Source organism: Nerophis lumbriciformis, linkage group LG22 (genome assembly GCF_033978685.3).
Source record: "Nerophis lumbriciformis linkage group LG22, RoL_Nlum_v2.1, whole genome shotgun sequence".
NCBI lineage: Eukaryota > Metazoa > Chordata > Actinopteri > Syngnathiformes > Syngnathidae > Nerophis > Nerophis lumbriciformis.
Window position 1 is genome coordinate 9,730,727 of NC_084569.2, and position 20,831 is coordinate 9,751,557.

A 20,831-nucleotide genomic window follows, 5' to 3' on the forward strand; every position below is an offset into this window, starting at 1 on the left:
CAGAAATGGCGTCCCTTAGTGGTGTAAACAGGTACTGCAGTTCTCATGTTGCACCACTACTTCTTTCCCCAAGACAAAGTTTCCTCGGCACGTTTCACGCGCGTGCGCATTGGCTCTCTGTTTCCGTCTTGTTAAAAAAAACAAAAAAAACGTCTACAAGGATGAGGAGAGTGATGAAGGGACTGCAGTTGTCATGGCAACGGCCGGGTGGCGGTGGCGGCGGCGGCGACGACGACGACGGGGGGAGGGGCCAGCCAGTTTGTTTTGTTATTAATGGTCACGTGCGAGTCTAAGCTCCGCCCCTATCCCCCCCGCCCCCCTCCTCCAGTTAGCACACATTGAAGTCTGCTCCGGTCACTTACTACAAAATGGCTGCACGAGCTCCTCCAGCCGCGACGACGACAACCTGAAAACAGTAAGCATTCTTTTTTTAAATTTTTTATTTTATTTCTTACCTTCGCGTGGCGAGATTTATTTGCATCCGGAAGCAAAGGCAGAATTTTCACCTTCGCGAATAAAAACAAAAAGGTTTCGAGCACAGCCCACTTTTGACATCAGCGTCGAAATGAGCGCCCTTTAGCAGGGGGATTATTTTTAGCTTGTGCTATGCTAGGCTAGCTATCTCCGTCTTGTCAGACGCTGGATAAACTAAACACTTTACAGCAATTATGACACGTTGTAGCGTTGTAATTAGTTTGAACGTGCTCACCCGGTTAGTGGGAAAGTTAACTACTTCCTGGCATCCACTAGAGACTTGTTTGGAAAATCCATCCATATACAGTATAAGATGTGGGCGGTCCGATCCCAATGACGACAATAGTGATACCAGTAGAATTGGATCGACTGATACCAGTTGCATCGGATCGACACTAGCGTTGATGAGTTCGATATTAGGGGAAAAGTTAGCTACTTCCTGGCATCCACTAGAGACTTGTTTGGAAAATCCATCCATATACAGTATAAGATGTGGGCGGTCCGATCCCAATGACGACAATAGTGATACCAGTAGCATCGGATCGACACTAGCGTTGATGAGATCGATATTAGGGGAAAAGTTAACTACTTCCTTGCATCCATTAGACTTCTTTGGAAAATCCACCCATATACAGTATGAGATGTAGGTGGTCCGATCCAATGTCGACAATGGTGATACCAGTAGCATTGGATCGACACTAGCGTTGATGAGATAGATATTAGGGGAAAAGTTAACTACTTCCTTGCATCCATTAGACTTTTTCGGAAAATCCACCCATATACAGTATAAGATGTCGGCGGTCCGATCCAATGTCGACAATGGGGATACCAGTAGAATTGGATCGACACTAGTTTTGATGAGATTGATATTAGGGGAAAAGTTAACTACTTCCTTGCATCCATTATAGACTTCTTTGAAAATTCCACCCATATATAGTATAAGATGTGGGCGGTCCGATCCAATGTCAACAACAGTGATACCAGTAGAATTGGATCGACACTTGTGTTGATGAGTTCGATATTAGGGGAAAAGTTAACTACTTACTGGCATCCACTAGAGACTTGTTTGGAAAATCCATCCATATACAGTATAAGATGTGGGCGGTCCGATCCCAATGACGACAATAGTGATACCAGTAGAATCGGATCGACACTAGCATTGATGAGATCGATATTAGGGGAAAAGTTAACTACTTCCTTGCACCCATTAGAGACATCTTTGGAAAATCCACCCATATACAGTATATGATGTGGGCGGTCCGATCCAAATGTTGACAATAGGGATACCAGTAGCAATCGGATTGACACTAGCGTTGATGAGATCGATATTAGGGGAAAAGTTAACTACTTCCTGGCATCCACGAGAGACTTGTTTGGAAAATCCATCCATATACAGTATAAGATGTGGGCGGTCCGATCCCAATGTCGACAATAGTGATACCAGTAGAATCGGATCGATGTTAGGGGAAAGGTTAGCTACTTCCTGGCATCCACTAGAGACTTGTTTGGAAAATCCATCCATATACAGTATAAGATGTGGGCGGTCCGATCCAAATGTTCACAATAGTGATACCAGTAGAATCGGATCGATATTAGGGGAAAAGTTAGCTACTTCCTGGCATCCACTAGAGACTTGTTTGGGAAATCCATCCATATACAGTGTAAGATGTGGGCGGTCCGATCCCAATGTCGACAATAGTGATACCAGTAGAATCGGATCGATGTTAGGGGAAAAGTTAGCTACTTCCTGGCATCCACTAGAGACTTGTTTGGAAAATCCATCCATATACAGTATAAGATATGGGCAGTCAGATCCAAATGTCGACAATATATAGTGATACCAGTAGAATCGGATCGACACTAGCGTTGATGAGATCGATATTAGGGGAAAAGTTAACTACTTCCTGGCATCCACTAGAGACGTGTTTGGAAAATCCATCCATATACAGTATAAGATGTGGATGGTCCGATCCCAATGACGACAATAGTGATACTAGTAGAATCGGATCGACACTAGCATTGATGAGATCGATATTAGGGGAAAAGTTAACTACTTCCTTGCATCCATTAGAGACTTCTTTGGAAAATCCACCCATATACAGTATATGATGTGAGTGGTACGATCCAATGTCGACAATGGTGATACTAGTAGAATTGGATCGACACTAGTGTTGATGAGATCGATATTAAGGGAAAAGTTAACTACTTCCTTGCATCCATTAGGGACTTTTTTTTTAGAAAATCCACCCATATACAGTATAAGATGTGGGCGGTCCGATCCAAATGTTCACAATAGTGATACCAGTAGAATCGGATCGATGTTAGGGGAAAAGTTAGCTACTTCCTGGCATCCACTAGAGACTTGTTTGGAATATCCATCCATATACAGTATAAGATGTGGGCGGTCCGATCCCAATGTCGACAATAGTGATACCAGTAGAATCGGATCGATGTTAGGGGAAAAGTTAGCTACTTCCTGGCATCCACTAGAGACTTGTTTGGAAAATCCATCCATATACAGTATAAGATGTGGGCGGTCCGGTCCCAATGACGACAATAGTGATACCAGTAGAATTGGATCGACACTAGTGTTGATGAGATCGATATTAAGGGAAAAGTTAACTACTTCCTTGCATCCATTAGAGACTTTTTTAGAAAGTCCACCCATATACAGTATAAGATGTGGGCGGTCCGATCCAAATGTTGACAATAGTGATACCAGTAGAATCGGATCGATATTAGGGTAAAAGTTAGCTACTTCCTGGCATCCACTAGAGACTTGTTTGGAAAATCCATCCATATACAGTATAAGATGTGGGCGGTCCGATCCCAATGTCGACAATAGTGATACCAGTAGAATCGGATCGATGTTAGGGGAAAAGTTAGCTACTTCCTGGCATCCACTAGAGACTTGTTTGGAAAAGCCATCCATATACAGTATAAGATGTGGGCGGTCCGATCCCAATGTCGACAATAGTGATACCAGTAGAATCGGATCGATGTTAGGGGAAAAGTTAGCTACTTCCTGGCATCCACTAGAGACTTGTTTGGAAAATCCATCCATATACAGTATAAGATGTGGGCGGTCCGGTCCCAATGTCGACAATAGTGATACCAGTAGAATCGGATCGATGTTAGGGGAAAAGTTAACTACTTCCTGGCATCCACTAGAGACTTGTTTGGAAAATCCATCCATATACAGTATAAGATGTGGGCGGTCCGGTCCCAATATCGACATCAGTGATACCAGTAGAATTGGATCGCCACTAGCGTTGATGAGATCGATATTAGGGGAAAAGTTAACTACTTCCTGGCATCCACGAGAGACTTGTTTGGAAAATCCATCCATATACAGTATAAGATGTGGGTGGTCCGATCCCAATGACGACAATAGTGATACCAGTAGAATCGGATCGACACTTGCATTGATGAGATCGATATTAGGGGAAAAGTTAACTACTTCCTTGCATCCATTAGAGACTTTTTTGGAAAACCCACTCATATACAGTATAAGATGTGGGCGGTCCGATCCCAATGTCGACAATAGTGATACCAGTAGAATCGGATTGATGTTAGGGGAAAAGTTAGCTACTTCCTGGCATCCACTAGAGACTTGTTTGGAAAATCCATCCATATACAGTTTAAGATGTGGGCGGTCCGATCCCAATGACGACAACAGGGATACCAGTAGAATCGGGTCGACACTAGCGTTGATGAGATCGATATTAGGGGAAAAGTTAACTACTTCCTGGCATCCACGAGAGACTTGTTTGGAAAATCCACCCATATACAGTATAATATGTAGGCGGTCCGATCCAATGTCGACTATGTTGATACCAGTAGAATTGGATCGACACTAGTATTGATGAGATCGATATTAGGGGAAAAGTTAACTACTTCCTTACATCCATTAGAGACTTTTTTGGAAAACCCACTCATATACAGTATAAGATGTGGGCGGTCCGATCCCAATGTCGACAATAGTGATACCAGTAGAATCGGATTGATGTTAGGGGAAAAGTTAGCTACTTCCTGGCATCCACTAGAGACTTGTTTGGAAAATCCATCCATATACAGTTTAAGATGTGGGCGGTCCGATCCCAATGACGACAACAGGGATACCAGTAGAATCGGGTCGACACTAGCGTTGATGAGATCGATATTAGGGGAAAAGTTAACTACTTCCTGGCATCCACTAGAGACTTGTTTGGAAAATCCACCCATATACAGTATAATATGTAGGCGGTCCGATCCAATGTCGACTATGTTGATACCAGTAGAATTGGATCGACACTAGTATTGATGAGATCGATATTAGGGGAAAAGTTAACTACTTCCTTGCATCCATTAGAGACTTTTTTGGAAAACCCACTCATATACAGTATAAGATGTGGGCGGTCCGATCCCAATGTCGACAATGGTGATACCAGTAGAATCGGATTGATGTTAGGGGAAAAGTTAGCTACTTCCTGGCATCCACTAGAGACTTGTTTGGAAAATCCATCCATATACAGTTTAAGATGTGGGCGGTCCGATCCCAATGACGACAACAGGGATACCAGTAGAATCGGGTCGACACTAGCGTTGATGAGATCGATATTAGGGGAAAAGTTAACTACTTCCTGTTATCCACTAGAGACTTGTTTGGAAAATCCATCCATATACAGTATAAGATGTGGGCGGTCCGATCCCAATGTCGACAATAGTGATACCATTAGAATCGTATCGATGTTAGGGGAAAAGTTAGCTACTTCCTGGCATCCACTAGAGACTTGTTTGGAAAATCCATCCATATACAGTATAAGATATGGGCAGTCAGATCCAAATGTCGACAATATATAGTGATACCAGTAGAATCGGATCGACACTAGCGTTGATGAGATCGATATTAGGGGAAAAGTTAACTACTTCCTGGCATCCACTAGAGACGTGTTTGGAAAATCCATCCACATACAGTATAAGATGTAGGCGGTCCGATCCAAATGTTGACAATAGTTAGTGATACCAGTAGAATCGGATCGACACTAGCGTTGATGAGATCGATATTAGGAGAAAAATTAACTACTTCCTGGCCTCCACTGGAGACTTGTTTGGAAAATCCATCCATATACAATATCAGATGTGGGCGGGCCGATCCAAATGTCGACAATAGTGATACCAGTAGCATTGGATCGACACAAGCGTTGATGAGATTGATATTAGTGGAAAAGTTAACTACTTCCTGGCATCCACTAGAGACTTGTTTGGAAAATCCATCCATATACAGTATAAGATGTGGGCGGTCCGATCCAATGTCGACAATGGTGATGCCAGTAGCATTGGATAGACACTAGTGTTGATGAGATCGATATTAGGGGAAAAGTTAACTACTTCCTTGCATCCATTAGAGACTTTTTTGGAAAATCCACCCATATACAGCATAAGATGTGGGCGGTCCGATCCAAATGTCGACAATAGTGATACCAGTAGAATCGGATGGATAATAGGGGAAAAGTTAGCTACTTCCTGGCATCCACTAGAAACTTGTTTGGAAAATCCATCCATATACAGTATAAGATGTGGGCGGTCCGATCCCAATGTCGACAATAGTGATACCAGTAGAATCAGATCGATATTAAGGGAAAAGTTAACTACTTCCTTACATCCATTAGAGACTTTTTTTAGAAAATCCACCCATATAGAGTATAAGATGTGGGCGGTCCGATCCCAATGTCGACAATAGTAATACCAGTAGAATCGGATCGATGTTAGGGGGAAAGTTAGCTACTTCCTGGCATCCACTAGAGACTTGTTTGGAAAATCCATCCATATACAGTATAAGATGTGGGCAGTCCGATCCCAATGTCGACAATAGTGATACCAGTAGAATCGGATCGATGTTAGAGGAAAGGTTAGCCACTTCCTAGCCACCACTAGAGACTTGTTTGGAAAATCCATCCATATACAGTATAAGATATGGGCGGTCAGATCCAAATGTCGACAATATATAGTGATACCAGTAGAATCGGATCGACACTAGCGTTGATGAGATCGATATTAGGGGAAAAGTTAACTACTTCCCGGCCTCCACTAGAGACTTGTTTGGAAAATCCATCCATATACAATATAAGATGTGGGCGGTCCGATCCAAATGTCGACAATAGTGATACCAGTAGCAATCGGATTGACACTAGCGTTGATGAGATCGATATTAGGGGAAAAGTTTACTACTTACTGGCATCCACTAGAGACTTCTTTGGAAAATCCATCCATATACAGTATAAGATGTGGGCGGTCCGATCCAAATGTCGACCACAGTGATACCAGTAGCATCGGATCGCCACTAGTGTTGATGAGATCGATATTTTATTTTGATTTACCGTCCGTGTTTATTGTCTAAATTTGTTGCTTGTTGTTTTGATCAAACATATTAATTAGACTGAGACAAACTTTAATGATCCACAAGGGAAATTGTTCCACACAGTAGCTCAGTTGCAAAGGATGGAAAGGGTAAGGATGGAAAGGATAATGCAGGTATAAAGTAGACTAAAAATGTACCGTAGTAGCAATGTAAAATATAACATATATGTAATATTTACATATTATATATACAGTATATGATATATACTGATATATTATATTATATATGTATATAATATATATAATAATGACCATGTACAATATTACAGTATATGTAAAAGCTGCAGCATAAAATAGAGAGTAGATCCAGCAGAAAATGTAAACATTATAAACAAAGAGAGGTAGCAAACATTATATCTTCATATCATTTTTACAAACACGGGGAATAGGACAGTGGTTCTCCAACTTTTTTCAAGTACCAACCTAATGACCAACATTAAAATACAGTAGCATAGTATTCATTTAAAAACAAGGCATATGTTTTATTTAACAAGCCTATCTAATATGTTTTGCCAATGTAACATTACACACGGGTTGAACAGTAACACTGAGTTTGTATTAGTGTTGTCCCGATACCAATATTTTGGTACCGGTACCAAAATGGTATTTCGATACTTTTCTAAATACAGGGGACCACAAAAAATTGCATTATTGGCTTTATTTTAACAACAATCTTAGGGTACATTAAACATATGTTTATTATTGCAAGTTTGTCCTTAAATAAAATAGTGAACATACAAGACAACTTTTCTTTTATTAGTAAGTAAACAAACAAAGACTTCTAATTTAGCTGCTGACATATGCAGTAACATATTGTGTCATTTATCTACCTATTATTTTGTCAACATTATAAAGGACAAGTGGTAGAAAATGAATTATTAATCTACTTGTTCATTTACTGTTAATATCTGCTTACTTTCCCTTTTAACATGTTCTATCTACACTTCTGTTCAAATGTAATAATCACTTATTCTTCTGTTGTTTGGATGCTTTACATTCGTTTTGGATGATACCACACATTGGTATCATCCGATACCAGGTCATTACAGGGTCATACATTGGTCATATTCAAAGTCCTCATGTGTCCAGGCACATATTTCCTGAGTTTATAAACATAATAAAAAAAATGTTTAAAAGAAAGAAGATTTTGTGATGATAAAAAATATCGATATAATCATAGTAGTATCGACTCAATACGCTCCTGTACTTGGTATCATTACAGTGGATGTTAGGTGTAGATCTACCAATGGCGTTTGTTTACATTGTGACGCCGGTGAGCTACGGTGTGTAGTGGAGCATGTTTAGCTATTCCTCGTCCTGCAGTGATAATGATACTTGTAAGATACTTACTTTATTTGTTGCCATGGAGACCAGGATTAGTGATTTAGAAGTAGCTACAACACTGCAGACTGCGGCTGGACTTTAGCCGCTAGCTAACTAGCCATGTTTTAAAGCACCCCTTCCTGAGGGTGTTTCAGTGTTATAACTTCACCTTTATTGTTGTTTTTTAAGCCAAAATGCGTCCGTTCTCCCTTTTCTGTTTACACACTGTGTCTGCTTGTAAGTACTCTGTGTGCGTGCGCTGCCGAACATGCTCCTCTGCTCGGTGGTCCGGGGCTTTTTAGAGGCGGTATAGTACCGAATATGATTCATTAGTGTCATGTCTGTGTAATCATGTTTTGTCTTAGTCATGTTTTGTTTAGTTTCTGGCTTTTCACTCCCTTGTCTTGTTTCCATGATTACCCATTAGTTTCACCTGTTCCACGTTTGGACTCATTGTGCACTCTTGTTTATCACCATAGCAACCCATTAGTTTTCACCTGTCACGTCACGCACCTGTTTCACGTTTTGAGTCACGCACCTGTTTTCGTTAATCATGTCTGTAGTATTTAAGTTCAATGTTTTCAGTTTGTCTTTCTGGTGACATCCCCATATTTATGCTTCTGCACACTCTCCACTCCCTTATGATCCTTGCTGCTCTTTTTTCATGCCGGTTCCATGCCAAGTAAGTTTTTGTTTATTAAGCCCCAGTTAGTGTTTTTTTGTTGTTCATAGTTTTTGCCTTTGTGCAAGTGTTTGGTTTCATAGTTTGTTCTCCGCCATTGTGCGCGCCTTTTATTTACTTCCTTGTTTTGTATTTATAGTCTTTAAATAAAAAATGTACTCACATTCCCGTCTCGCCCGAGCCAACTTTCCGTCGCATCCCGGAAAAGCTAACACCCAGGACCAAGTCTTGACAATTAGTATCGCGGTACTATACTAATACCGTACAGCCCTAGTTTGTATACAGGAAAATAAAACAATGTATTTTGTTCAAGCAATTATTTGGCGTACCACTACAAGGAGCCTGCGTACCACTAGTGGTACACGTACCACAGTTTGAATATGTTATTTGAATAGGTTATTGCACACAGGAGGGCTTTCGGAGTCAACACGCCTAAGGATTTGAATGAGAGCCAATATTAGTTTGTGCCTTTAACTTATTTTGCTCAAACAATCACATGCAATCGACCAGGGGTGCTCATTACGTCGATCGCGAGCTACCGGTCGATCTCGGAGGGTGTGTCAGTCGATCACCAGCCAGGCATTAAAAAAATAGTCCTAAAAATGAGCGATCATAAATCTTCACTATGACGTCACTTTCGTCACTTGATTGACATTCACGGCACCCGAGGGTCTTCTGAGATGACGCTGGCTGCTGCCAGCTCATTAAAATTACCGACTGGAAGGCGAGAAACACTTTATTTCAACAGACTCTGGCGCCGTACCTGTCGTCAAAACTCCAAAGACCGACTGCACAGTTGCACAGTTGCGCTAACAAAACGAGTCTCAGAAAGCTGGCGTGCACAAGCTGGCAAGCTATGGAGTTTGCCGACAATGTATTTCTTGTAAAGTGTATACAAAGGAGTACGGAAGCTGGACAAATAAGATGCCAAAAACCAACCACTTTCATGTGGTATTGGACAGAAAGGAGGACTTTTTTTCTCCTCCGTTCGAAAATGCGGACGTTTTTAGCACCACTGTCTGATTCCAATCAATGCAAGCATCACAATCAGGTAATACACCAACTTATATTCTTGTCTTCATGAAAGAAAGGAATCTATATGTGTTAAACATGCCTGTATTATCTTTAAACACCTTTAACTTATTAACAATATTAACTATATGTGTTAAACATGCTTGTATTATCATTAAACACCTTTAACTTGTTAACAATATTAACTATATGTGTTAAACATGCTTGTATTATTATTAAACACCTTTAACTTGTTAACAATATTAACTATATGTATTAAACATGCTTGCATTATCTTTAAACACCTTTAACTTGTTAACAATATTAACTATATGTATTAAACATACTTGTATTATCCTTAAACACCTTTAATTTATTAACAATATTAACTATATGTGTTAAACATGCTTGTATTATCATTAAACACCTTTAACTTGTTAACAATATTAACTATATGTATTAAACATGCTTGCATTATCTTTAAACACCTTTAACTTGTTAACAATATTAACTATATGTATTAAACATTATTGTATTATCATGAAACACCTTTAATTTATTAACAATATTAACTATGTGTTAAACATGATTGCATTATCATTAAACGCCTTTAATTTATTAACAATATTAACTATGTGTTAAACATGCTTGCATTATCATTAAACACCTTTAACTTATTAACAAAAACATATATTTCATAAATAAGTAAATATAAATTATATATATGAATGAGGTAGATCCCCACGACTTGATCAATTGAAAAGTAGCTCGCCTGCAGAAAAAGTGTGAGCACCCCTGCAATAGACTGATAAGTGAATACCGTATTTTTCGGAGTATAAGTCGCACCTGCCGAAAATGTATAATAAAGAAGGAAAAAAACATATATAAGTCGCACTGGAGCCCGGCCAAACTATGAAAAAAAACTGCGACTTATAGTCCGAAAAATACGGTAATTGTATTATCTTTTTGAGATTGTTACATTGCAAAATTCCATCCATCCATCCATTTTCTACCGCTTATTCCCTTCGGCGTCGCGGGGGGTGCTGGAGCCTATCTCAGCTGCATTTGGGCGGAAGGCGGCGTACACCCTGGACAAGTCGCCATCTTTGTTCACAAATAAGTGTGTTTTTGTTTGCCTTTACCGACAAAAATTGCCAAGTAAAAAGTATCGTTACCGACGATATTGGCCCTCTGTTTACTTGGTATCAGGCTGATGCCAAAATGTGTAGTATTGCCCACCTCAACCATACATCCATTTTCTATACATGGTTTCATGTTTTGAGCTGAGGCCTATCCTAACACGCTGGACAGGACCAGCAAGCATTCACGCTCATATTCTCTTCCGCCGTTTGTGACGCTTCATTCACGGCCTTCACGGTGACAAGCGTCCTGCAGCCGGCGTGCTTGTGTGCAGACTAGAGAATGACAGTAGCAGCAGCAGCAGAGGGCAGCCTGCCTGACGTAAGCCTGAAGCCCCCCCGCTGCTTCACTAATGTGCTGCAGTTCCTAATTTGGGGGTCTGGCAAAGGATGGTGGCTGGAGGGAAACCTGGGTGGGAGGTGGTGGAGGACTTTTTATGTCTGTGTCAGTGGCCCTCCTACTTGGACCCCTACCATGTGAAAGAGTACTCCCGGGGGGGATAACAAAGACAGGCCAATAAATACTGTGATTACTATATGGCATAGGTCAGGGTTTGATGGGCATGTTGCCAGATTGTGGTGTTTGGTTTCGGTGTCAGTTGAATGCTGATGCATACTATTTTATAGATTTTATACAGTCAAACCTGTCTATAGTGACCACTCACGGGAAACAGTAAAAGGTGGCCGGCCACTATATGCAGGTTGGTGGCCATGTTGAATGAGCGTGATCTTGATTTTGCGCTACATGTAGGGCATACTTGCCAACCCTCCCGAATTTTCCGGGAGACTCCTGAAATTCAGCGCCTCTCCCGAAAACCTCCCGGGACAAATATTCTCCCGAAAATCTCCCGATTTTCAGCCGCAACTGGAGGCCACGCCCCCTCCAGCTCCATGCGGACCTGAGTGAGGACAGCCTTTTTTCAGACGGGAAGACAACAGGGTGACAAGAACTAAATCATCCATACTAGAGATAAATTGTGTTATTATGTTTATCTTACCTAAAAATAAATATATTTATGCACCTGGGGATAAGTTGATTGGCAACACTAAATTGGCCCTGGTGTGTGAATGTTGTCTGTCTATCTGTGTTGGCCCTGCGATGAGGTGGCGACTTGTCCAGGGTGTACCCCGATTGTAGCTGAGATAGGCTCCAGCGCCCCCGCGACCCCGAAGGGAATAAGCGGTAGAAAATGGATGGATGGATGAATTTTAAAAAACAAAAACGAAATACATTTTTACTATATTTTGCTAAAAACATCAAAATTAATTGTATTTTTATTTTTATTTTTTCTGACTCCTTACTACATCCAGCCATAGAATTATACATTAAAATAAACATATTTGAAAAAATTAATTTTAAATGATCATAATTCATTTAAAATGACCATATTTAATTATTAAAACAATTGCTTGTTTATCAACAACTTCAGCATTTTATTCATTACATTTTGAAGCTCTCAGAAGCCAAGTTATGTTATATTCCTCAAGATTTATTTATGCAAGTTTGAAGTATCAATTATCTAAACACAGTTTTGTTTGCATATTTTCAGGATGTAGATATATATATATATATATGTGTGTATATATATATATATGAAATACTTGGTGAATTCTAGCTGTCAATATACTTCTCCCCTCTTGACCACGCCCCGCCCCCCACCTCTCGAAATCGGAGATCTCAAGGTTGGCAAGTATGATGTAGGGGTGTAACGGTACACAAAAATTTCGGTTCGGTACGTACCTCGGTTTAGAGGTCACGGTTTGGTTCATTTTCGGTACAGTAAGAAAACAACAAAATATAAATTTTTTGGTTATTTATTTACCAAATTTGTAAACAATGGCATAACATACAGTACATATACACACAGGGTCCATTGCCAGTGTTCATGTGGTCAACATATATAAAATAAAAACTAAATAAGATAAGGCTCAGAATGGTTTCTTAACAAAACCTTTCTACATATAAAGTGCTTTTTTTTTTATTGATTGATTGAGACTTTTATTAGTAGATTGCACAGTACAGTACATATTCCGTACAATTGACCACTCAATGGTAACACCCCAATAAGTTTTTCAACTTGTTTAAGTCGGGGTCCACGTTAATCATACTTGCCAACCCTCCCGGATTTTCCGGGAGACTCCCGAAATTCAGCGCCTCTCCCGAAAACCTCCCGGGACAAATGTTCTCCCGAAATTCAGGCGGTGCTGGAGGCCACGCCCCCTCCAGCTCCATGCGGACCTGAGTCCGCTTTCCCACAATATAAAGAATGTCTACAGTAAAGCAGTCCGTCTGCCGTAAACAGCAATGTTGTGACACTCTTAAACAGGACAATACTGCCATCTAGTGCATTTGATGGAAGCACTTTTGTGCGTGCCGCACAGCAATGCATAATCAGAGAGGGTGTTCAGCATGGTTAGAAAAATAGTGACAGAGAATAGAACAAAGATGGACAATTCAACCCTTAACTCAACAATGAGTAGATGAGTGTTATGTGTGTGTATAAGTGTAAATAAATGAACACTGAAATTCAAGTATTTATTTTATTTTTATATATATATATATATATATATATATATATATATATATATATATACCGTATTTTCCGCACTATAAGGCGCACCGGATTATTAGCCGCACCTTCTATGAATTACATATTTCATAATTTTGTCCACCAATAAGCCGCCCCGGACTAAAAGCCGCGCCTACGCTGCGCTAAAGTGAATGTCAAAAAAACGCTGCGCTAAAGTGAATGTCAAAAAAACAGTCAGATAGTTCAGTCAAACTTTAATAATATATTGAAAACCAGCGTTCTAACAACTCTGTCCCAAAATGTACGCAAATGTGCAATCACAAACATAGTAAAATTCAAAATGGTGTAGAGCAATAAATAGCAACATAATGTTGCTCGAACGTTAATGTCACAACACACAAAATAAACATAGCGCTCACCTTCTGAAGTTATTCTTCATTCGTAAATCCTTCGAATTCTTCGTCTTCGGTGTCCGAATTGAAAAGTTGTGCAAGCGTGGTATCCAAAATGGCCGGTTCCGTCTCGTAGAAGTCATCGGGAGTCAGTGTCGCTGTTGTTCTGTGAATCCTGCCTTCCGGAAAGCTCGGACCACAGTTGTGACCGAAATATCTGCCCAAGCATTTACGATCCACTGGCAGATGTTGGCGTATGTCGTCCGAGGCTGTCTGCCCGTCTTAGTGAAGGTGTGTTCGCCTTCGGAGCTGTGTGGAAAAAAGCCACCCGGCCTCTTCGCGTAAACTTCCCTTAACCACTCGCTCATCTTTTCTTCATCCATCCATCCCTTAGAGTTAGCTTTTATGATGACGCCGGCTGGAAAGGTCTCTTTTGGCAAGGTCTTCCTTTTGAATATCACCATGAGTGGAAGTTAGCATGGCAAGCTAGAACCACAGTGAAGGATGACTTCTCATTCCCTGTGGAGCGAATATTCACCGTACGTGCTCCCGTTCCACAGTGCGGTTCAGTTGCTGTGAAATACGGTAGTAATCCGTGTGCGGATGGAGAGATTGCGTCTTTTTATGAACCAGATCGTTTAGTAGGAGCCATTTTGTGGTCTTTACAGATGTAAACAGGAAATGAAACGTACGGTGATATCCGCGCGTTTTTTCTTCTTCTTCCGGGGGCGGGTGAAGCGCTTCCTGTTCTATGGGGGCGGGTGAAGCGCTTCCTGTTCTATGGGGGCGGGTGCTTTCCTTGGCGGTTGCTTGCGTAGAAGAAGAAGCGCTTCCTGTTCTACCGGGAAAAAAGATGGCGGCTGTTTACCGAAGTTGCGAGATCGAAACTTTATGAAAATTAATCGTAATAAAGCGCACCGGGTTATAAGGCGCACTGTTAGCTTTTGAGAAAATTTGTGGTTTTTAGGTGCGCCTTATGGTGCGGAAAATACGGTATATATATATATCTCTATCCATCCATCCATCCATTTACTACCGCTTATTCCTTTCGGGGTCGCGGGGATACATATATATATATATATATATATATATATATATATATATATATATATATATATATATATATATATATATATATATATATATATATATATATATATATGAAATACTTGACTTGGTGAATTCTAGCTGTAAATATACTCCTCCCCTCTTAACCACGCCCCCGCCCCAACCACGCCCCCCGCACCTACCCCCCACCCCCCACATCCCGAAATTGGAGGTCTCAAGGTTGGCAAGTATGACGTTAATCAACATTAAACTGCCTCAAGTTGTTGCTCAGATTAAATAAAATGACAAAACTTTTCTTCTACATATAAAAAGTGCAACATTAAACAGTTTCATTAATAGATTACATTTTCTTTTCCCCCCAGCCTGGCTAACTTGGCAGTAAGAGGATATATGGGCTCATTTTTCTTCCACCATAGAAGTGGGTCAAAATCTAGTTTCTAATGCAATATGGTCTTATATCTGTTGTTATAAAAACATTTGTTATTGCTTTAGCCCTGCCTGACTCGCCGAGGAGAGGCTGCTTGAATGCGGTGGTGACGCTTCAAATGGGTTAGCATGTTTGACGTGTTGTCAGAAGCAGCTGCTGAACAATGTCGGCAAACCTCCGTCCTCCATTGTTGTACCGCGCAGCCAAAGTGTTCCCAAAAGGGGAGATCTTAACAAGGCAGGAGGGTCTTCCAGCTCTGGCTTTTACATGTTGTCCGAGCCCGGTCGTTGCTAGCATGCCGTGTGTTGTGCCTCAATGTGCATTGTTTACACAACGTGCGGTGCGCTACTTAATATGTCCGTGTGGAAACTCGTTCGGTACACCTCAGAACCGAACCAAAAACCCCGTACCGAAACGGTTCAATACAAATACACGTACCGTTACACCCCTAGCTACATGTGTTTTATCCATCTGTGCATTTCCTACCGCTAGTCCCTCTCGGGGTCGCGGAGAGTGCTCTAGCCCATCCCAGCGGCATTATTCTTTAAAAAAAAATCCTGAATCCAGGCAGTCGTATGGATCACCCCAAATTTTAATCGCTTCTTCTCTATCTCATTTCTGACATATCCGGCACATTTTTTTCTCTAAATTTGGCCCCCAAGTCAAAATAATTGCCCAGGCCTGGGTTAGACTGTAGCACAAATGTTGATATTATTGGCATATATACGCGTAAAAATGAAACTATTTTTGGATTAGGGATTTAACGACATTAAAATTTCATACTCTGGTTATCATTATTATCTCGGTATTATTGAATGTGTTCAAAAAGTACTTATACACACACTAAAATATTATCTGGGATACAAAATAAATAACCACAGGCCACATTTAACAAATGGCTTCTAGAGACAAGGTTTATAACACTACTTTCCTTATTTTTGTGGCCATCAGTACCACAGACAGTACACATGCTACATGTAATGCTAACAAGTGTTTTTAACTCGAGTTATATTACTATACATGATACAAAGATACATTTAAAACAAATCTGTGTTACTAATTACAAACCCCGTTTCCATATGAGTTGGGAAATTGTGTTAGATGTAAATATAAACGGAATATAATGATTTGCAAATCATTTTCAACCCATATTCAGTTGAATATGCTACAAAGACAACATATTTGATGTTCAAACTGATTAACATTTTTTTTTTTTGTGCAAATAATCATTAACTTTAGAATTTGATGCCAGCAACACGTGACAAAGAAGTTGGGAAAGGTGGCAATAAATACTGATAAAGTTGAGGAATGCTCATCAAACACTTATTTGGAACATCCCACAGGTGTGCAGGTTAATTGGGAACAGGTGGGTGCCATGATTGGGTATAAAAGTAGATTCCATGAAATGCTCAGTCATTCACAAACAAGGATGGGGCGAGGGTCACTACTTTGTCAACAAATGCGTGAGCAAATTGTTGAACAGTTTAAGAAAAACCTTTCTCAACCAGCTATTGCAAGGAATTTAGGGATTTCACCACCTACGGTCCGTAATATCATCAAAGGGTTCAGAGAATCTGGAGAAATAACTGCACGTAAACAGCTAAGCCTGTGACCTTCGATCCCTCAGGCTGTACTGCATCAACAAGCGACATCAGTGTGTAAAGGATATCACCACATGGGCTCAGGAACACTTCAGAAACCCACTGTCAGTAACTACAGTTTGTTGCTACATCTGTAAGTGCAAGTTAAAATTTTACTATGCAAAGCCAAAACCATTTATCAACAACACCCAGAAACGCAACCGGCTTTGCAGGGCCCAAACTCATCTAAGATAGACTGATGCAAAGTGGAACAGTGTTCTTTGGTCTGACGAGTCCACATTTCAAATTGTTTTTGGAAACTGTGGACGTTGTGTCCTCCGGACCAAAGAGGAAAAGAACCATCCGGATTGTTATAGACATGGGTAACTTACACATCTGTGAAGGCGCCATTAATGCTGAAAGGTACATGCAGGTTTTGGAGCAACATATGTTGCCATCCAAGCAACGTTACCATGGACGCCCCTGCTTATTTCAGCAAGACAATGCCAAGCCACGTGTTACAACAGCATGGCTTTATAGTAAAAGAGTGCGGGTACTCGACTGGCCTGCCTGTAGTCCAGAACTCTCTCCCATTGAAAATGTGTGGCCCATTATGAAGCCTAAAATACCACAACGGAGACCCCCGGACTGTTGAACAACTTAAGCTGTACATTAAGCAAGAATGGGAAAGAATTCCACCTGAGAAGCTTAAAAAATGTGTCTCCTCAGTTCCCAAACATTTACTGAGTGTTGTTAAAAGGAAAGGCCATGTAACACAGTGGTGAACATGCCCTTTCCCAACTACTTTGGCATGTGTTGCAGCCATGAAATTTTAAGTTTATTATTATTTGCAAAAAAAAATAAAGTTTATGAGTTTGAACATCAAATATGTTGTCTTTGTAGTGCATTCAATTGAATATGGGTTGAAAAGGATTTGCAAATCATTGTATTGCGTTTATATTTACATCTAACACAATTTCCCAACTCATATGGAAACGGGGTTTGTACTATTAACATGTATTTTTCTTAAATAATATCGAATTGCTCTATTTTTCTGCTTATTGTACTTTGGTGAGAAATGTTCAAGGGTCTAGGGACTTCTCCATTCTTTTTAGTCACTTTATCTTTGTTAAAAACGACGAGCAACAAATCTAGCATATTTTTCTGGTGTTATTGTTGTTTCCGCGAGCCTTGCTCACTTTAAAAGCCGCCACTGTCCTCCTACCGTTTGCCCATGGGTGTATTTCATATATATTATAGTACGTCCACATCGCAGACATGCTGCTTCCGATCCAGACAATCCTGTGTGTCTTGCTTACGTCCTCACATCTTTTTTTCAGCGGCTGAATTTATGGTTCATCACTAGCCAATAGTGTGCAAATAGAAAAACGATATATACTATAACTATAATATACTATTATTTTAAATATATATATTATGTATACATTATATATAACATATATATTATATTTATATTATATATATATACATATGTATTTACAAAAAAAAAAACAAACAAAAAAAAAATATATATATATATATATATATATATATATATATATATATATATATATATATATATCATACTGTAATGACCTGCTTGTGTTAATGTGTATGTTTGTGTGTTATGAATGTTAAATGTTTTACCATGGTCTGTGAACACAACGTGTTGGCGGAGAATGACGAAGTGTTGTTAAGTGTCCAGGGAAGCACAGAGATGGATGTGTGTGCACTGAAGGGAATATGTGTTGGAATTGAGCTGGTTGTTAGCATAAGATCGGCATTAAAAAGAGCGTCAGACTTAGTGTGTCCTCTTCTGGACGCTACAATGCATTATATTACTTTAAAACTGTTTTCACATTAAAAAAAAACCTCATTTTATGGTGTGGCGGCATATATTTTGCTGTTACGGTGATGTATGAGGCGAGTTATACACCACGAGCCAATTTACCTGCGAGAACAAGCCACATATTCAAAGCTACACCGTGATAATAAATCATCGGTCGTTTAGATACGCAGGAAAATACTGAGATTGATGTCTTTGATTGATTGGTATATACCAGTGTTTTTCAACCACTGTGCCGTGAGATACAGTCTGGTGTGCCATAGGAGATGATCTAATTTCACCTATTTGGGGTAAAAAAATATTTTTTGCAAACCAGTAAGTATAGTCTGCAAATGATGTGTTGTTGTTGAGTGTCTGTGCTGTCTAGAGCAGTGTTTTTCAACCTTTTTTGAGCCAAGGCACATTTTTTTGCGTTGAAAAAATTTGGAGGCACACCACCAGCAGAAATCATTAAAAAACGAAACACAGTTGACAGTAAAAAGTTTAAAGTCAATTGTTGGATATGACTTTAAGCCATAACCAAGCGTGCATCAATGTTGCTCTTGTCTCAAAGTAGGTGTACTGTCACCACCTGTCACATCACGCCCTGACTTATTTTGAGTTTTTTTGCTGTTTTCCTGTGTGTGGTGTTTTAGTTCTTGTCTTGCGCTCCTAATTTGGTGGCTTTTTCTCTTTTTTTTGGTATTTTCCTGTAGCAGTTTCATGTCTCCCTTGACCGCTATTCCCCACACCTGCTTTGTTTAAGCAATCAAGAATATTTTAGTTTTTATCCTTCTTTGTGGGGACATTGTTGATTGTCATGTCATGTTCGGATGTACTTTGTGGACACCGTCTTTGCTCCACAGTAAGTCTTTGCTGTCGTCCAGCATTCTGTTTTTGTTTACTTTGTAGCCAGTTCAGTTTTAGTTTTCTTCTGCGTAGCCTTCTCTAAGCTTCAATGCCTTTTCTTAGGGGCACTCACATTTTGTTTATTTTTGGTTTAAGCATTAGACAACTTTTTACCTGCATGCTGCCTCCCGCTGTTCCCGACATCTACAACGCAATTAGCTACCGGCTGCCACCTACTGATATGGAAGAGTATTACACGGTTACTCTGCCAAGCTCTAGACAGCACCGACACTCAACAACAACACATAATGTGCAGACTATAATTACTGGTTTGCAAAAAATATTTTTAACCCAAATAAGTGAAACTAGATGATCTCCCACGGCACACCAGACTGTATCTCACGGCACACTAGTGTGCCGCGGCACGGTGGTTGAAAAACACTGGTCTAGAGCTTGGCAGAGTAACCGTGTAATACTCTTCCATATCAGTAGGTGGCAGCAGGTAGCTAATTGCTTTGTAGATGTCGGAAACAGCGGGAGGCAGCGTGCAGGTAAAAAGGTGTTTAATGCTTAAACCAAAAATAAACAAAAGGTGAGTGCCCCTAAGAAAAGGCATTGAAGCTTAGGGAAGGCTATGCAGAACGAAACTAAAACTGAACTGGCTACAAAGTAAACAAAAACAGAATGCTGGACGACAGCAAAGACTTACTGTGGAGCAAAGATGGCGTCCACAATGTACATCCGAACATGACATGACAATCGACAATGTCCCCACAAAGAAGGATAAAAACAAAGTAGATGCGGGAAATATCGCTCAAAGGAAGACATGAAACTGCTACAGGAAAATACCAAAAAAAGAGAAAAAGCCACCAAAATAGGAGCGCAAGACAAGAACTAAAACACTACACACAGGAAAACAGCAAAAAAGTCCAAATAAGTTAGGGTGTCATGCGACAGGTGGTGACAGTACACCTACACTGCAAAAAGTCAGTGTTCAAAAACCAGAAAAAAAAATACAAAAATTAGGGGTATTATATTTGAACTAAGCAACATTATCTGCCAATAGAACAAGAAAATTTGGCTTGTCAAGACTTTCCAAAAGAAGTAAAATTAGCTAACTTCAATGAACCC

General features: G+C 40.1%; 1 protein-coding gene across 7 annotated transcripts in view; it reads left to right on the forward strand.

The window, feature by feature from the left end:
- Positions 1-322: 322 nt before the first annotated feature.
- tnrc6c1 (trinucleotide repeat containing adaptor 6C1) overlaps positions 323-20,831 on the forward strand; it is a 104,219-nt gene continuing 83,710 nt past the window's right edge. For all 7 annotated transcript variants that reach the window (XR_009816736.1, XR_009816735.1, XM_061974288.1 and 4 more), the window contains exon 1: positions 323-415. The gene's annotated coding sequence lies outside the window, so the exon portion shown is untranslated. The remainder of the gene's footprint in view (positions 416-20,831) is intronic.